Genomic DNA, 16,730 nt, shown 5'->3' on the forward strand with positions numbered 1-16,730 from the left:
CATGTCTAGTACAGATGTGTCATAAAATGGAACATTACTGATACATACATACATACATACATATATCACTTTCTTACTCTACTTCCAAAGGAAATGTTGCAAAAAATGTCATTTTGCAAGAACTGACAAGAATTTAAGAGCCCCCCCGAATGTTAGGGATTATTTAGGGATTTATCTGTAGCAAAGGTGAGGAGGGCATAGAGAATGGCCTTGAAGGACAGGAGGAAGAGCTGCTACCAAGGCAATGGTCAGATAAATGGGGCTTGAGCCCAGGCCAAGAAAATAACTTGAGAAAATGTCTCAGATAAGTCCCTCCCTAGTTCACACAAAGATAAAGTGAGGGAGAGGAAAGCATATTCAGACTTGGAAGATTCTGTTACTGTAGCTGTTACAATAAAAGCAGTCCTGACGTATATGGCGTTGGTTTCTTAGTCTTGTCTTCCTTGTTGGGCTGACCAAAAGTGAGACTATGCAGGTAGGACTAGCTGCAGGAGCTGCTTTTGAACCTCATGGCAATATATCCCTCTGATGAGTTTATATTCAGATGGCAGGGATCCATAGAAATTGGGTATGCCTATCCCCATTTAATATGGTGGCATTGTTTTCCTTTCAATTCTATTTCACCCTTGATAGATATCAACATATTTATTCTCTTTTTCACTGCCAACAACTCCACCCTCCAAAAAACTCCTTAATTTTTTTTTCTTAAAAGAGTAGGCAGTATTAAAAAGAAATCTATTTAATTTATTAATAAGCGGGAAAAATTGATAACTAACCCAGCTTCATAAATGAGGTCATTTTTCACTTCTCAGACTAAATCTCCCAGAGTTGGAAGCCGTAAATATTTTCAAAGAAATAGAAGTGTGTGAGAATAAATTCAGATTCATTTATTTGTATAACGTATCAGATCATCAAAAGCAGCATAAATAACAATAAATTGCAATATCTATATAAAAATTACATGTCAACATAAAAGAAACTAACACAATCCCAGATTGTATATGGTAGTTTTTCTATGGTATTTTCCTGTTAAATATGTCCCTTTCTTAATAAAATGTAAAGAAAATTTGCATAATGTTTGTAACTTATATAAAATGAGTAAAGATCTTACAGCTCTGAATGTCATTGTTAAGGCACAGCATTCTTCTGTGTGTGTGTGTGTATTAATGTCAGTTGCAAAAGTGTACAGGACTTTCTTCTTCTTGTCCTTTTAAAGATGGCATTGAAAGGCATAGCATCCTATCTTCATGAAAAGTCCTGGAAGTGAGTACTGTTTGTGTGTTCTGTTGAGAACTCAGAGATTAGGATTATTGTGTTCTTCATATCTGTTTTCCTTAGGAAATCTCAGTTAGTAGATGGCTTCCCACAAACATTAGGGCTGTGCAGAGGCCTGGATTTAAATGGAAGTGCACATGCAGCACCGGTCAGGAATACCTTAAACCTGAGATCTCCTGAGAGAGGTGTGTTCTTCTGAGATCATGTGGCAGCTGCTGAGAACAGCCACTTTACTCAGGAGAAAGGTGGGACTGCTTTAAAGATGAAGAAACTGAATTTGCCATTCTTACAAGAAATTGTCTACACTCTGGGCATGTTGCAACAAAATTGTTCTTGTGAGTCTTTTTTAAAATTCCCTTGAGGTCAGGAAAAAAATTAACTTAATCTCTTCTGGTTTGTATGCCGGAACAGCTCAGCTCTTCAAACATCATATCTTAATAATATTCCATGGAAGGAAACATAAGTACCTTCCTTATTTCATGCTCTAATAACCAGAAGATAAGGAGCGTCTTTCCATAATATATATCCATAAATACACTTCTTTCTTTCACAATATCTTCAGCAAATCCATGAATGGAACAAGAATGCCATTTACTGAGGGCTATTATATAGAATGGGACATATGAAGAGAATAAGGCCAAATAGATGTTGTTAAATAGTTAAAAACTGTTCCTTTCTGATATTTGCTTTCTTTTGTTTTTCCCATATTCAGGTAACAATCCATATTACTTCATTTGCAAAATCTGTAACAGCCAAATGTTTACAACTGCTGCAAAAATCCTAACTCAATCTTATTGTTACTGACTTTCCTTCTGGGCTATTTCCTCCCTTCTATCAGTTCAATACTTTCTCTGTTTTTTTCTCTATACATTGCTATTATTGTCTTCAAAGTTTTTGAACTAGCATCCTTGCCATCCTCAGATCAGTCAGTTTTGTCCTCCTGAAACTCTCTTACTTCTCTGCTTTGTTCAAAGGCTATGATACATAATCAGCTCCACATGAAGTAAACTGTTCATCGATATTACCACTTCAGATTATTGGAGGTCCAGCTCTGTGATTATTGCCATTCTGATCAGTATATGCTTGCAACAAATACCCTCTCTGTTTTTTAAATTGCTGCTGCTTAGCAGCTTTCTGTCCCTTTAGAAAAGTTGTTCTACCTTGCTGCCTTAGTGCAGCTTCCTTTGCCCCATAACTCTGCTTCATGTTGTAGAATTATAGAATCAAATTTAAGTGTTGGAAGGGAATATTTATTAACTTAATATAACAGGGAAGGGAAACCTACATACTTTTTCCTTGGTATTCAAACAATCTTATATTTTCAGTTGCTGATCAATTTTCTGTGGTTTGGAATTCCTTCTGCGGCACTTCTTAGAGCAGGTTCCAGATACAGCCTTTATCATGTTGCAACTCTTATACTTACCAGTCATTTTATTGCTGATTTTCCTTCCCATTCAGTTTCCAGTTTTCAGAAATTCTTGCTCTTGCTCTGCTGGTTAATTAAAAGTGGGGGAGCTTTGGTTTGAGTTTAGAGTTTAAACATCTCCCACAGGAAAATGCATTTAAAATTTTTTTAAAAAGTAAGAACAAAGAAATAAGTCAAATAATATATACAGCCAGGGTATTATCTTAGATGAGAGTTCATGAGGAGCTCTGCTGAAAAGCTGTTTCTTTTTTTCCATCTTCCAGGTTTGGGAGGTTCTTTTGGAGATCATTGAGTCTAACCTTTGCCCAGTGCTGGAATCCATTGTTGAGTGTTTGCATAACTGCCAACTTTAGTTTGAGAACTGCTGGCTTTCGGCCTGCTTCTCAAGTAGATGACCCTTCATAAAGACATCCTAATTCAGTGGCCAAAGCTACACCCAGAACTGCCAACTCTGTCCCTCGCTATGTCAGCTCTACCTTCCTGTTCATGTGGCTTTCTCCATACAGCTGGCTCCAGACCTCAAATAAGAAAGGGGTTAAAGCAGAAGCCATGAGCAGTCCTCATGATTTTGAGCTTGGAGGCCCCTCCTAACTCAGAGAATGTCCAAGGATAGACTCACAGCTATGTCAAGGGACAATATGCCCTCTGTCATTTACCCTAAGGAACTTTTGACATCAGACAGTTTCATCTCCCTTTTGGGAGCCAGTGCACCAAACCATCAGATCAAGCAAAACCTCAGCCAGGCCATTTGTGGCCTCCTTGGGGAAAATAATACAGCGGAGATGTACCTGAGACAGACAAACAGGCATCATTAGTCTGCCACATCTGACCACATGTGTTTGGTAATACACTTATAAGTTGACAAGGCAACTTCTAGACATTTGATGCATACAACTTATCATAAAAAGTGATGGAAAATATATTCACTGGAACAAACAAGTAAAGGAACTCTTATTATGAATTAGTATGCTATGTTGATGAGAATAATATAGATTTGTCAAAGAGGCTGTGTTGTTTGGGTGTGTTCACACTTAATGGTGAAGCTAGAATCTTGCAGAATTCTGGCAGGAGAATAAGCAGCCTGCTGTTGCAGGCTGCTTCTCCTTCCACTTGTTTCTTCTTACCAACAGACATGGCTAACAAACCCAGATGGCTCCATCTGTGCTTTGCTTATTGTCATATGCAAACTATGCTACTGTAGTAACCAGTAGCACTGCTCTGGAAATAACCAGGTGTGAATACCTATGTATGAAGCTGGGCCACAGAGAAAAACTCGGGCTGCTACTGCTGTACCAGCCACCTAGCAGCAGCTTTTCATTAGCTGCTGGATTTCATCTTAGGCCTAAGGTTGACTCCTCAGGGCTTCTGGTCTTAGAAGACTTCAGTCCATGCCCTGGGAAAGGAATCTGATCAGGTCCATTTGTACATGCCCTCCAGGGCAACCATGGACTTGTTGTAGGTAGTAATAGTCCCAACCCATGCAGGCAAACACATGTTTAATCAGGTTTTTACTTAGGAGCAGAATATGGAGGATACTGACAACTATCTATTACTGTGGTCTGATTACTTTCTGGTCAAACTGCAGATTGTTGGCACCCTGGACCTCTGCAAGGGCAGAGACCCTATTAGAATGGTCTGCTTCAGGTACCAAATAGACCCAGTTTTTCTGACAAATTGATGGGCAGTACTGTTGCATATCTGGACAGTCTCCAGAACACAGCAGGCCATGCCACTGGATGGGATTGCTTCTGCAAGGTTTCTACCCTGTCCCCAGTACCAGGCAGCTCTCTGATTATTGAGGAGTTGCAGGAGATGAAGCAGCTGAAAATATGCTAGTTGGGAAGGTGAGCAGGACAGTGTCTTGAGTTTCAATCTAGGATTATTTTGAGCTTGCAAAACATAGGGAAGAGGGTAGAGTCCTCTGCAGTATGAGCTCTGGCTACCTGTGAATTATTCATGCCCCTCCCACCTCTTTCAGGTTGCTAGACAAGACATATGCTGTTGGATACTATAGATGGTGAATGCCTCTTTTAAAGGTGCTATTCAACAAGCCTTGAAAAAGATGGTTGTACACCCTCTCTCAAAGAGACCATCTCCTGCTCTGGTCTTATTTGACAACTTTTACCCAGTCTCCAACCTTCCCTCTTTAAGAAATATTGTTGAGAAGGTGGTAGGGATTCAGTTGCAGAGGTTCCTAAAAGAAACAAATAATCTGGACCTCTTTCAATCACAGTTCAGGCCCAGTGATGGGATGGAAATAGCATTGGTTTCTCTAGTGGATGGCCTTTATCTGAGCCTGAAATTTAGCCTTGAAAAGGAGTGGGAGAGATGAAATAGTTACTGAGCCCTGGAAAAGATGAAAGCACAAGAAAAAGTCTGAAAATTGCCCCACCTTCTTGTCTTTAAAAAGAGGCAGCAAAGGTTTTGGACAGGCTTTCAAGATTATGCCCTACATAATAAAGTAGCATTCCTGAAATCCCTATATTGTCTGTTTCTTGACCTGGCCTATCTTGAAGGAGTGACGCTACATGGGCAGAGTGTGCCCCCCCCCTTCCTGGTTCTATTCAGCTTCTTGGTGGCATTCTGTACCATCAACTATAGTATACGTCTGAACTACTGTACTTGCAAGAGTTGGGAGCTGGGGGGAGTAATTTTGCAGTGATTCTGTTCCAACCTGAGCAAGTAGTTTCAGTTGCTAGTTATGGGATAAGAACGATTAAGCCTTTGGCTGCTTCAGTGCAAGGTTCCATTGGATTCCTCTTTGCCACATCATGATCACTGAGAGAATCATCCATTGGTTTGGGATGTGAGGTATCACCAATATACTCATGACATTCAGCCGTATATTGTCATCCCAAGGCCAAGCTGGAAATGCTGGAATGACTAAATTGGTGTCTCTGGCCTGGATGGGGAGAAACAAGCTTAGATTAAATCTTAGCAAGATGCAGTTACTGTATACTTGTAAACTTCAAGGTTACCAGGCAACATGTGCCTTGTAGCTGCTCTCAGTGAGGTCAACCACCCTCTGAAAGAACTGGTCCATGATTTGGGAGTCATTGTGGACTTGCAGCTCCTGCTGTAATAGGAGGTAGAAACTATGACCACAGAAACCTTCATTCAGCTCTGGCTGGTGCACCAATTATCATTTCTGGACAGGGAGACATTAACAATGGTAACTCATGCTTGATTAACACATGACTGGATAACTGCAGTGGGCTGTGTATGTGGAGCTGTCTGAAGCCTACTCAGTCTGCAACTGGTGCAAAATGCAATGGCCAGACTGTTTGTCAGGGAAATCCATGAGTGGAGAATTATATCCATCTTGAGGTCACTGCTCTGTCTCCCGGTAGGCTTCTGTGCATAATTCAAAGTGCTGGTTATTCCTTATAAAGCCATATATAACATGGCATCAGAATATATGAGGAACCACTTTACCAAGTATGATTTTGCCTGTCTAATCTGAACATCTAGGGAGGGCTAGCTAAAGATCTTATCCCCATGTGAGTTCAAGGGGCTGGGGCCAGAAGGCAGGCCTTGGTAGTTACACTACATTATGGAACATCCATAGGAGCAATTGGCTCCTACCCTCTTGTAATCTAAGATGTAAGACCATTTTGTTTTAACAAGTCTTTGGACTCTAGATTGATAAGTGGAGCAGCCATATTTATAATTATTATTTTATTGTGGAAATAGTCATTTTTTGGTTGGTCTTCTTGTATGCTGCCTGGAGTTCCTTTGATTGGGCCAGTATAAAAATATTGTAAAATAAATTAACTAGGAACTTTGGTTTTGCTGCTTTCAGGATTTTTTTTTTTTTTCTGATTTGTTCAGAAAGCTTGCAGTAAGCTGAAGAACAGTGGACTGTTGCATGTCCACACAGTCACTAATGCCATAAGTAATAGGCAAGTAACATAGTGTATACACTCAAATACAAGACAAATAAAGGAGTCCAGCAGAAAAAAAGAAAAATTGGAAGTACAGCATATTTATTGTCATGTTGTAGTCCATTTGTTAAATATTGCTCTCAAAATTTGGGCTCTCTGGTTTATTTTTGCCTCGGCTTCCGAAAACAAAATACTAGATTTGTGTCTACTGAGTTATATGCCTTTTCTTAGTTTAGTAATAACCTCATGAAATAGCAGCCCTATTTCTTAAAAAGAAATGGTGTCTGACTTCTCTTTCTTTTTTTTAGTTCCCTTGGATTTTTGTTTTTGTTTGGTAAAAAAATCACAAACATAGGCACAATATATGTGACAAGTAGTATTTAGTAATAAGTTACTAATTTAGCAAGTTCAGCTGTTGCCTACTGCAACTTGGCTGTTTATGTGTATGTTTTATAAATTTATAGGGTATAGATCTATGTGCAGCATTTTTGTTCTTTTGCCGCTTAGAGTTGACTTGAGAAAGTGACATATTTAAATTGTATAAATCAACAAGCAGTCTTAAATTCACAAAGGGTAATCCTTAGAAAATGATCTCACTATTAAAATTGGCACACACAAATAATAGCTATATGACAGCAAGTTTACTCTGAATGTAAAGGCATGTTTAACTTATCTCAGGCCTCCCAATCAGTGTACCAAATTTAAAATTAGGATATTAAGACCTTCTCTGCAGAAATTATTGATCCTATGGTTCTCACAAGAAAAGATATATTTAATCTATGCATCTTAATTTATACACAATCTAATTGTTATTTACATACATAGATCCTTATGTATCTAAATATCAGTTGCTGAGGAAAGGTGGCAGTAGAGGACTATTGCCTTGCATCTTGGCAGTGGGCTTGAATACCTGTCTGATTAGTTATTGTAAGAATTCTTCTTATGTCTGATAATTTAGTGTTGGAATGGGCTGCAGTGTAAAGGAGGAAGTAAATGGAAAACAAAGTAAAAAAGAAAAGTAGATTAAAGAACGTAGAGAGTATAAAATGATTTCGGAGAAACTGCAAAGTATGATGGATACTTCAGTCTGGTACAAATTTAGGTAGAGTGTAATCCAGTGCCCATTTGCCAAGGAGTAAGCACCACTGAAGTCACTGGATCTGCATCTGATTAAACATATTCTGAGTTGATGCTATAAATGATACTCTTTATGAATTCTGTTTCTTTTACATAAAATACAGTCTCTATTTTGTCATTTGAGGATTTGGAAATTACCCAGTCTTATGTGCTAGAGTTGAAGACAGCATCATTGTCCTAATTTGGTTTCCAGAGAGACAGCTGTGTTTATCAGTTGTAGCAAAAACAGATTTGTAGGCAGAGAGGTACATTGATAACATGAGGAATGATGATTTATGAAATGGGTAGTTGAGGAAAGGCTGTTAAACTTGCTCCCTGCTGATGGGAGGAGTCTGTCAAACCATACACATAAACAGCCAACTTGCAGTAGGCAATAGCTGAACTTGCTAAATTAGTAACTTATTGCTAATAATGCTTGTAAAAGCATTTTCTTCTTAACAACCTAGAATGGATGGGACACCTTGCTGTTGAGAGCAAGGACTTGTTTTATAACTGGGTTATAGTTTCCAAATGAATATGAATCACTTTTGCTTTAAAAGCTCATAGAAATAAAATAGCACTTCTACTGAGCAAGTGAAAGTGGAGAATTTTCATGAAAGTAGAGTCCTGCTAGCACAGTAGGGACTACCTGCTCTGAGAAGAGTCCTGTTTGCATCCTCCTCCTCCTTGTCAGCAAGCCCCATAAATGAGAGATTGCATACTAAAAATATTGAGCCTTATTAAGTTTAATATTTCGTGATAAAGCAACATATTCAAATTTAGCTGAAAAATAATTTATTTCAGTATGGAAAATAGAATGCAGTTTGAAACTAGTGACGGTGAAGTTTCCCTTATTCTTTCCTACTTTTTTTCTGTCATGGTTTAGAACTTCCCAGGTCTTATTGTTCCATGGAGAGAGAATCAAGTTAGAAATAAAAATACAGCACCATCTAGTGTTCTTTGGGCCTCAGTGGGATTGTACAGTTGTAGCAGAAAGTCTGCCAAGTTTTCCTGGCAGTGGGCTCTTTGTGTGAATGTATCCCCAAATCACAAAAAACATCAAGTGTGAGTTTTGTACTCCCACTCACTCTCTATTAATGCACTACTGTATGCAATACAGTATTTTGTGTTTATTTCATCTTGACATTTTTGAAAACCCATTATTATGATGGGATCAAACAAATTGTTAGGCAAGTTTAAAGATTCACAGCTGTATTTTAGCATTTGCCGTTAGGCCATACATTACAGTAAACCTGTTGATCTATGGAAGTTCACCTTTTGCCTGGGGATTAATTTTTGTTTCTTCCCTGGGAAGGCATTTAATTTTTTTTATCCATCTTCAACTTTGTTTTGCAATTCAGTTTCAGTGTTTAGTTAGGTATTGAATAGATTCATTGTTACATTTATATCCTTTTCTTTTATGAACAGTGTATTTGCTTTTTCAGCAACTCTGCTGTCAGTCTGGACAGTGTAGGCTGTAGAACCAGTGAGGCAAAACAAAAGGCTTTTAGTCTTGGTCAAGTTGCAATTTGTTTTGTTTTGTTTTTCAGCCGATGGTGAATATGAAAAACGTCTTCTTTCTGCCACAGACAATGGGTGCTCAGGAAACCCTTTCATTCCTTTTCTGAATATGATATTTTTCTTTACTATATTTCTTTCGGATCAGAGTAAAATTAAGTGTATAGCAGCATTCCAAGCAAAGTACTGACCTACCACAACTCACCTGTTTTATTTTCTGGGCGTGCTTATGAGGATCAGAGAAATTTCTAGAATTAAAGCTAATTGGAGCCTGACACTTGGTGGTGTAGTATGGCAGCTTCCCATTTAATTTTCTTTACATTTAAAGAAGCTGTTTTAAGTGAGGCAGAAATCCTGGCAGGCACCAAATAACGTCTCTATAGGTATATTGGTGCCTATGGACACCACTCTGGGGACTCCAGTTTCATATATTAAAGAATATTATTATATTAATAATATAATTAAAGAATATTAGAGAATAATATATTAAAGAATATTATTAAAACTATATTAAAGAAGTGGTATGTGTGTGGCTTCTTTAAAAAAAAGTTCTCTGTCTTGAAGTGCATCGTGACAGTGCATTATCAGTAAATCAGGCTAAGGTAGAGTTGTCAAACCATCCAGAATCCCAGAATAGAATAACATTGGTTAGCTGCATAACAGTGGAGTTTCCTGCAATTTGGGACCTTTGCACTATATTATGACAAGAACAATCCCTACTATTTTAAAGTGGTATTTTAAAATAACTAATTACAGATGAACCAGTTTGCTTGGGCAGTATATTATGGATTCAGCACTACTCTTGTTACTTGCCCCAGTCTTCCTCAGTTTCCTGATAATGGGGCCAGCCATGCTGTCCATTGAAGCAAGGCAGATATGTCAGATTTCAGATATACTGAAAGAGAAGCCAACTGCTGGTGGTGTAATTTGTTACTGTATCTTTATTAGCAAGCCTGAGATGTTTTGCTTCATCTGCTAAAATAACTAGGTTGGTTTACACCTTGGCTTAGCTGGGTGGGATGGAAGAGCACAAATTGTATACTGGTTCAGCCAGTGAAGTGATTTGGCCTGGTCCTGGCTCCAGCCCAATGATTCTGATTGTATTCCGTATGTATTGCTTGTGGTTTTTTGGGGGGCCATTAGGAGGAGCCAAAAACAGGCAGTCCCTTTGCAAGGATTTGTTCTGGTTGTTTTTGTGCAATCCCTTTGCAAGTTGTGCTTTGTCTGCCTTTTCTGAGGGCTTTCACATTCTGTCCTTTTCATAGTTTTCTTTACCTCATGATTCCACTTTTTTCTTCTTTCTTGAGTCTTCATCTCTCTTCCCTTTTTGTCCCTCTTGTCCCCCCAAGCCCCTACTTGCATTTCTTCTTTTCTTTTTCTTTTTGCACAGCCTCTATTCTCCATCCTTCTGTCTCCATGTTCTTGCCAGGTCAATAGGTCAGTGTGTCAGAGAGGGAGATATGCAGAGCAATGTAGACCTACTCAGAGGTAAGTCCTAATCAGTGTAGTTTACTCCCAGATAAGTAGATGTGGGATTACAGCTGAAGAAAGAAAGAGGTAAGAGAATAAATGTAGGCAAGAACTGGATTAGCATTATAAATGGTACAGCAGGATTGCTTAAATTCTTGGCTGGGTAGGTGGCATGTCGACTTTCCCTGAGACAGCAAAATATCTGTCAAAACAGCATTGCTTTCTTCTGACTACTGAGAAGAAGTTGTTTTACTGAGAAGCCAGATGGCTTCCAGGAATTGTCTGGCTTGCTGATTTGTACCCAAAGGGGATCTTGAAAGATTGCCTTAATTCATGCTTGTCTCTGGCATTTAGATTGCAGTTTTATTATAGAAAGCTATTTTTTGTATTTGACTTGGGTGACAATAAAGTTCCTGAGCACCGGATGGCACTAGTTAATCCTCCTAAATTAATACTAATCGAAAGAGATCTTCAGTGGGAAGGTAAGATTTTCTTCAAAATATTTTTCCTCTAGTTGCTCATCCTTTGTCAAGCTCACTTAATAATTTTCTGAAATATTCAAGGTGTTGTTGAGTCATTCTCAACTCTTCATGTCCTGGTAGACATCATTTCAGCAGGTTTGCCTATCAGTAACTGCTTCTTTGAATTATTGCAAGCATATATTTGTGTTACCAGTGATACTATCTTGTGCTTTGTCAGATGCCCTCAGTTGGCCCTCAATTCAGTTGTCCTCAATTTTCTCACCCAGCAGGGTCCTCTCCAGTGACTCTTGCCTTTGCATGATGTTTCCAGAATATTTAAGTTTCAGCTTCATTATTATTGCTTCTGATAAGCAATTCAGTTTTACTTCATATAATATGAAAGGATATGTTCTTGTACTTTTCTGTTAAGATATTAACAGTCTTCTCCAATACCACAATTTAAAGACATAAATTAAAATAAGACAATATTTTATAATCCAGGAAGTTTAGAATGCCATTTACGCGTATCCCTACTGTAAAGTTACTTTTTACTGATTTCAAACAATTTGTAAGAATTTCCAGTGATATTCTACTTTCTGTGCAAAAAATTAAATACTGGACTAGGACTAGTTGTTGTGATGATAAAATCACATGTATAACCTGTTAAGCTCCTTGGAACAATCATAGTGGGTAGTAATGAAATGACCATAATTATCTTTATTATGGAAGATGTTATGGGTAACAGTTGTCATAAGCCTCAGCCTGCATAGTGAATTGTCAAAGGTTATGATAGTCATAGTCCAAAACATTTGGAGGTCACCAGGTTGCTTGCCTCTGCTTTAGATGTCCTTCAATTATTATGAGTATTCATGTCGTACTAAATACTGAAGGAGAAAAACCCTTTTTAGCTTGGATTTCTTCTTGATTTAAATTCTGAATTTAATGGAAACTATTCTTCTATTAGCATTTCTCTAGCAGGAAAAAATATGAATGACAATTTCATTTAAAATACATGTGATTGGAATTAAGAATTAACCTGCCTCAGAATAGTATTGTCAGCTTCCCCGCAGACTGCTTTGTCTCATTTGGTAAAAGATGGTTGTTATTAGAAGGCCATATTTTTGTACTGTAGTCATTTTTTCTTCAATAAGGGCATAGGACTTTATGTGCAGTGTTTAGCAGTACTAATTCCCTTCAGTTGCCTTTCACTTGCCGAAACTATGGGATCAGTAAACTAATTACCACCCATATAATTATAGAAACAATCTGTGGGAAATCTATGGATTGGATCTTATGCTATTAGTGCTAGGGTATCGTTTTGCAGTGGCATTGGATCCCAAATGATATTCTCTTTTTGGTATTTTAAATTGCAACAATTGCTTTTTCTTCATCCTCATTTCCTTTGACACACTAGTACACTAGTAATATTTCTACCCTAGAAACTTGAACTGTTTTTCAAGCCTTTTCACCTACTTTGGTTTTTAAAAAATCCAGTCCTAGTTCTTTGGAAGGGCTAAGGATCACTAACAAAGATTATTTGCCTAATTCACTAACATTCCTATCATAATCTAGTGAAAACCATGTGGGAATTTTAATGAAGGTGCCAGTTGTTTTTCATTAGCGCCTTAGCCTAATGAAAAGCTTCAAACATGATAGAAAATACAGCACTGGGCTTGGTTCCTAGAACTGAAAGCTTAAAGTTTAGTATTCTGTAAAGGTTACATCACTGTCCAAAACTGGATCCTGAATTTATTAAATAATTCTCTCTGTATGTTTCCAGTTTAAACAATTAAAACTTTAGAGTGTGGAATTTAGTATTTATAGAAGGAATACCTGTATGGAATTGGTTTGAATTACCTTCAGCACAGTTTCTAGTTGTTAATCTAACACAGCCAATGAGTAAAATGTCTTTTTTTTTCCTGCTTGGCACATGACAATTTCTGGTAAAACCTTTCCTTTTTGAGGTATATCTGACTCACATGATGGTAAGGTTACTTATGACCAGCAGCAGTGCTTTGTCATAAAGGATGAAGCTGACACTGCCCTAACACACTTGGGATAGTGTTGGTAAAAGCCATGAATTGGAATAAAAATGCAGCTAAGCATTAAAAGGTAAGAATCTTCTTGTGGCATTTTACATCAATGGCTGGTTGTTTTGTTCAACCCCAAATAGGACAATATTTATATTTAGGGGATTGCTTTTTGTGAGTGAAATAGGTTGCAAAAATTTAGGAGCAAAACTTTTATGTCAGCAGAAATGAAAATCACAGTGTAATAAGGAAATATGTACATGCAAATTATATTACAATATGTGAAAGAGAAGACATCAAGTTCTAGATTACAACAGCCATAATCCCCACCCATCATAACCAATGGTTGGCTAATTGGAGTTAATAGCCACTTGGAAGGCATCATGTTTCCTATCTCTGATTTCCATCCTCAGAACTATTGTGATAGACTTTATCTTATATGTTGCTTTCATATCCATGTGGTCAAGAACATTTGGAGAGTTCCCCAATATCTTTCTATGACCCAAATGATGTCTATGCTAGGAATTATGATCTCAGCCCTAATTCACAGAAATGATTATGCTTATGGTTTCTAGTTTTTAAATATTCATTCTGGTAGGCCGGAAATATAATTGTGATTTGAGGATCAACAATAATTAGCTTCGCTGGGCAGGTGTGGGTGGTTGTATGTGTTGTTTTCCAATCAAAACAATTGTATATGTCTTGGTCAAGAATTGATATTTGGATACTGGTAATACCAAATTATTGGATATAAATTTATGTAAATGTTTACCTTTCAAACAAGTGTTGCAGATTTATTGCTAAGGGAATAGATGGTAGGAATAGCAATTGTTTCGAATTCTGGCTTTACTACATTGTTTCTCCTAAAAGCCAATCATGAAAATTTGTAACCATTAAGAATTAATATAAGGTGTAGTTAATGTAACTAGATCTTTGCAATTTTTCAACGAAGTTCTTCCAGTGAACACAGTAGACTTAGTCTATCTCTGATTTTCACTGTAGACTTCTTCATATGAGCCTTATCCCATGTTGAATATATATTATTAACATTCTGACAAGTTGAGTTCACAAGAAATAAATCTCTGTGTGAGTGAGTGCATGAGTGAGTGCATTGCAAGCATGTTTTCATGAAATGTATTGCTTTCTATTTTTGCTAAAGATAGTGGAATGTATTGAATAAAACATTGCTTACTTGGATTATACTAAATCACAAATGCACTTTTTTCAGTGTAACACATTTGTGTCTTGCTTTTTCCCTCCTCTTAGATGTGTGCAATAGTACTGATCTTCCTGAAGTTGAAATCATCAGTCTGCTGGAAGAACAGCTCCCCCATTACAAGCTAAGAGCAGATACAATCTATGGTTATGACCACGACGATTGGCTTCATACTCCTCTCATTTCTCCTGATGCTAATATTGACTTAACAACTGAGCAGATAGAAGAGACATTGAAATATTTTCGTAAGTCCAGATATGTTCACTAGTACTCAAATGCAATTATCTTTGAATGATTTTTTTCCCAGATTCCATGCAAGGATTACATTACACTCAATCCTTCTGTAAAACCATTTAAAATGTGCCATTGTAACAGCATTTTGTTGTAAGTGATATATAATTTTCATCTAATTGGAATAGTTTGAAACGTAGCTTGTATATTTCAATTTCTATTCAAATTTGCAATTTTTTAAAAATTCATGTTTTAATAAGGTAAGAAATATTATCGTTGTCCTGTATGACAAGGTCTGAAGTCAAATAATTTCTTCTTCTGGTATTCTTATCTTCCTTGTTTTAATACTTAAATTGTATGGTAAGGCTGCGTAAAACATTTGAAAGAAGTACTTTACAAAGCATATTAGGATGAACAAAGCACATCTCTTTGTAACACTCAGTCATGCTCTTTCGAAGCTTTGCAGAGCTGTTTCAGTAGCTGTTCCTGCGTATCTGCATATGTGTTCGAGCAACACTTCCATTAAGATGCAAGCAAACAAGTTGTGCATGGCACACTTACAGACACCTGGATACAATCTCTGAAAAAGATGGACAGACATTCCAAAGAATGTAGTTATGGTAACAATTAAAAGAGAGATGCTTTTTTTAAGCTAATACACTTTATACCTACAGTATTCTGAATCCTTATGCACATATTTTCTTGTTTTTCTAGTAATACACTTGACCATTGCTTGGGCATTCCCACATAGAGTGCATTAAAATAATCTATGGGAGATAACCAGTGCATGGATAATGGTGGCCAGGTCAGACCCTTGCAGACAGGGGCACAGTTGGTAAATCTTTCATAGCTGGAAGTAGGTGCTTCTCATCACTTTGCTGAGCCAAACACTCAGAAATAGGAACAGATCAAAGAACATCCTTAGATTGCATAATTACTCCTTCATGGGTTAATTTAACAACAAAAATTAATTGGTACAACAGCTTTGTTTTATTCAGACTATATGTGTGACTCTGCTATTAATGCTGTGGAATTCTTGTACTGTATACAGATTGATTATAACTATTACTTTGGGGCTGTTAGTTTAAGCTGGAGCAACCTAAGACTTTACTGACAAATCTACTGTATATCTACTTACTCTCATGTATAGAAATACTAGCTTGAGTATCATATATATTCTCTTGGGCAGTCTAATTGAAGTGATACCTACTTAGAGGAGGGTTAAGCAAGAGTTCATTCTTGCCCCACTCCTTTTAACTTGGGTATTGACTGTAGTTGAGCATCTAAATGATTTGGCATACCAATCCCTAGTGGCTAGTGATAAAAGTCTTGCAATGCAGTTATGTGACAGAATAATTGTTTTCCGAAGTGCTTTTAGGTGGGTATTCTGAAGACATTCCCATATCTGAAGGTGAAACTTATGTATGATCCATCAAGCCTCCTCAACTCTTTTCATGCAATAGATCAGTCACCTTGACCCATAAAATAACACATGAAGTTCAGCTCATGCAATAAAACTTTGCAGTTGCAACTGAAAAGTTATTTATGACAATTGAAGAAAACTCCAGCATGGCATCTGAACTATAAGTGAGGGCAGAATTGGTTGAAATCATAAACATATACCTGTTGTATGAGCAGACCTGCTCTCTGATCACATGATGTAATTTTGATTTCAACCTTAGGTCATCTGTTTTTGAGTTCTTAAAAGTTTCTGTTATAAGGGAGTAGATAGTTGAGAAAATTACCTGTGAATATTCCAATGGCCGATGCAGAGAACAACTTTGAAAGGCAAATAGTAAGTTTTCAAGAATGGATATATGTGCCCCTTCAAAAGTGCTACTTGACTATTTAGCACTGTATTAAATATATTTACAAAAACAGGTTGGTTTTGCCTATTAGCTTTCAAAAAGTATCCCTTTTATTAAACAATTTCGACAGCAGATTTGTTCATAATCAAAACACATAAAGGGTTCTCTTAGCAATTCTTGCTTGTAGGACATATAACCTTTGCATCATAGTCTGGCTTAACACTGAATAAATAAGGGTCACTTGCGAGAAATCTTAACTGAGAGTAACAACACTGTAAGAGTGTAGAAGCTATGG

Source organism: Python bivittatus, unplaced genomic scaffold (genome assembly GCF_059951505.1).
Source record: "Python bivittatus isolate LINGU-HERP-01145 unplaced genomic scaffold, Pbiv_v1 ctg000610_np1212, whole genome shotgun sequence".
Classification (NCBI taxonomy): domain Eukaryota; kingdom Metazoa; phylum Chordata; class Lepidosauria; order Squamata; family Pythonidae; genus Python; species Python bivittatus.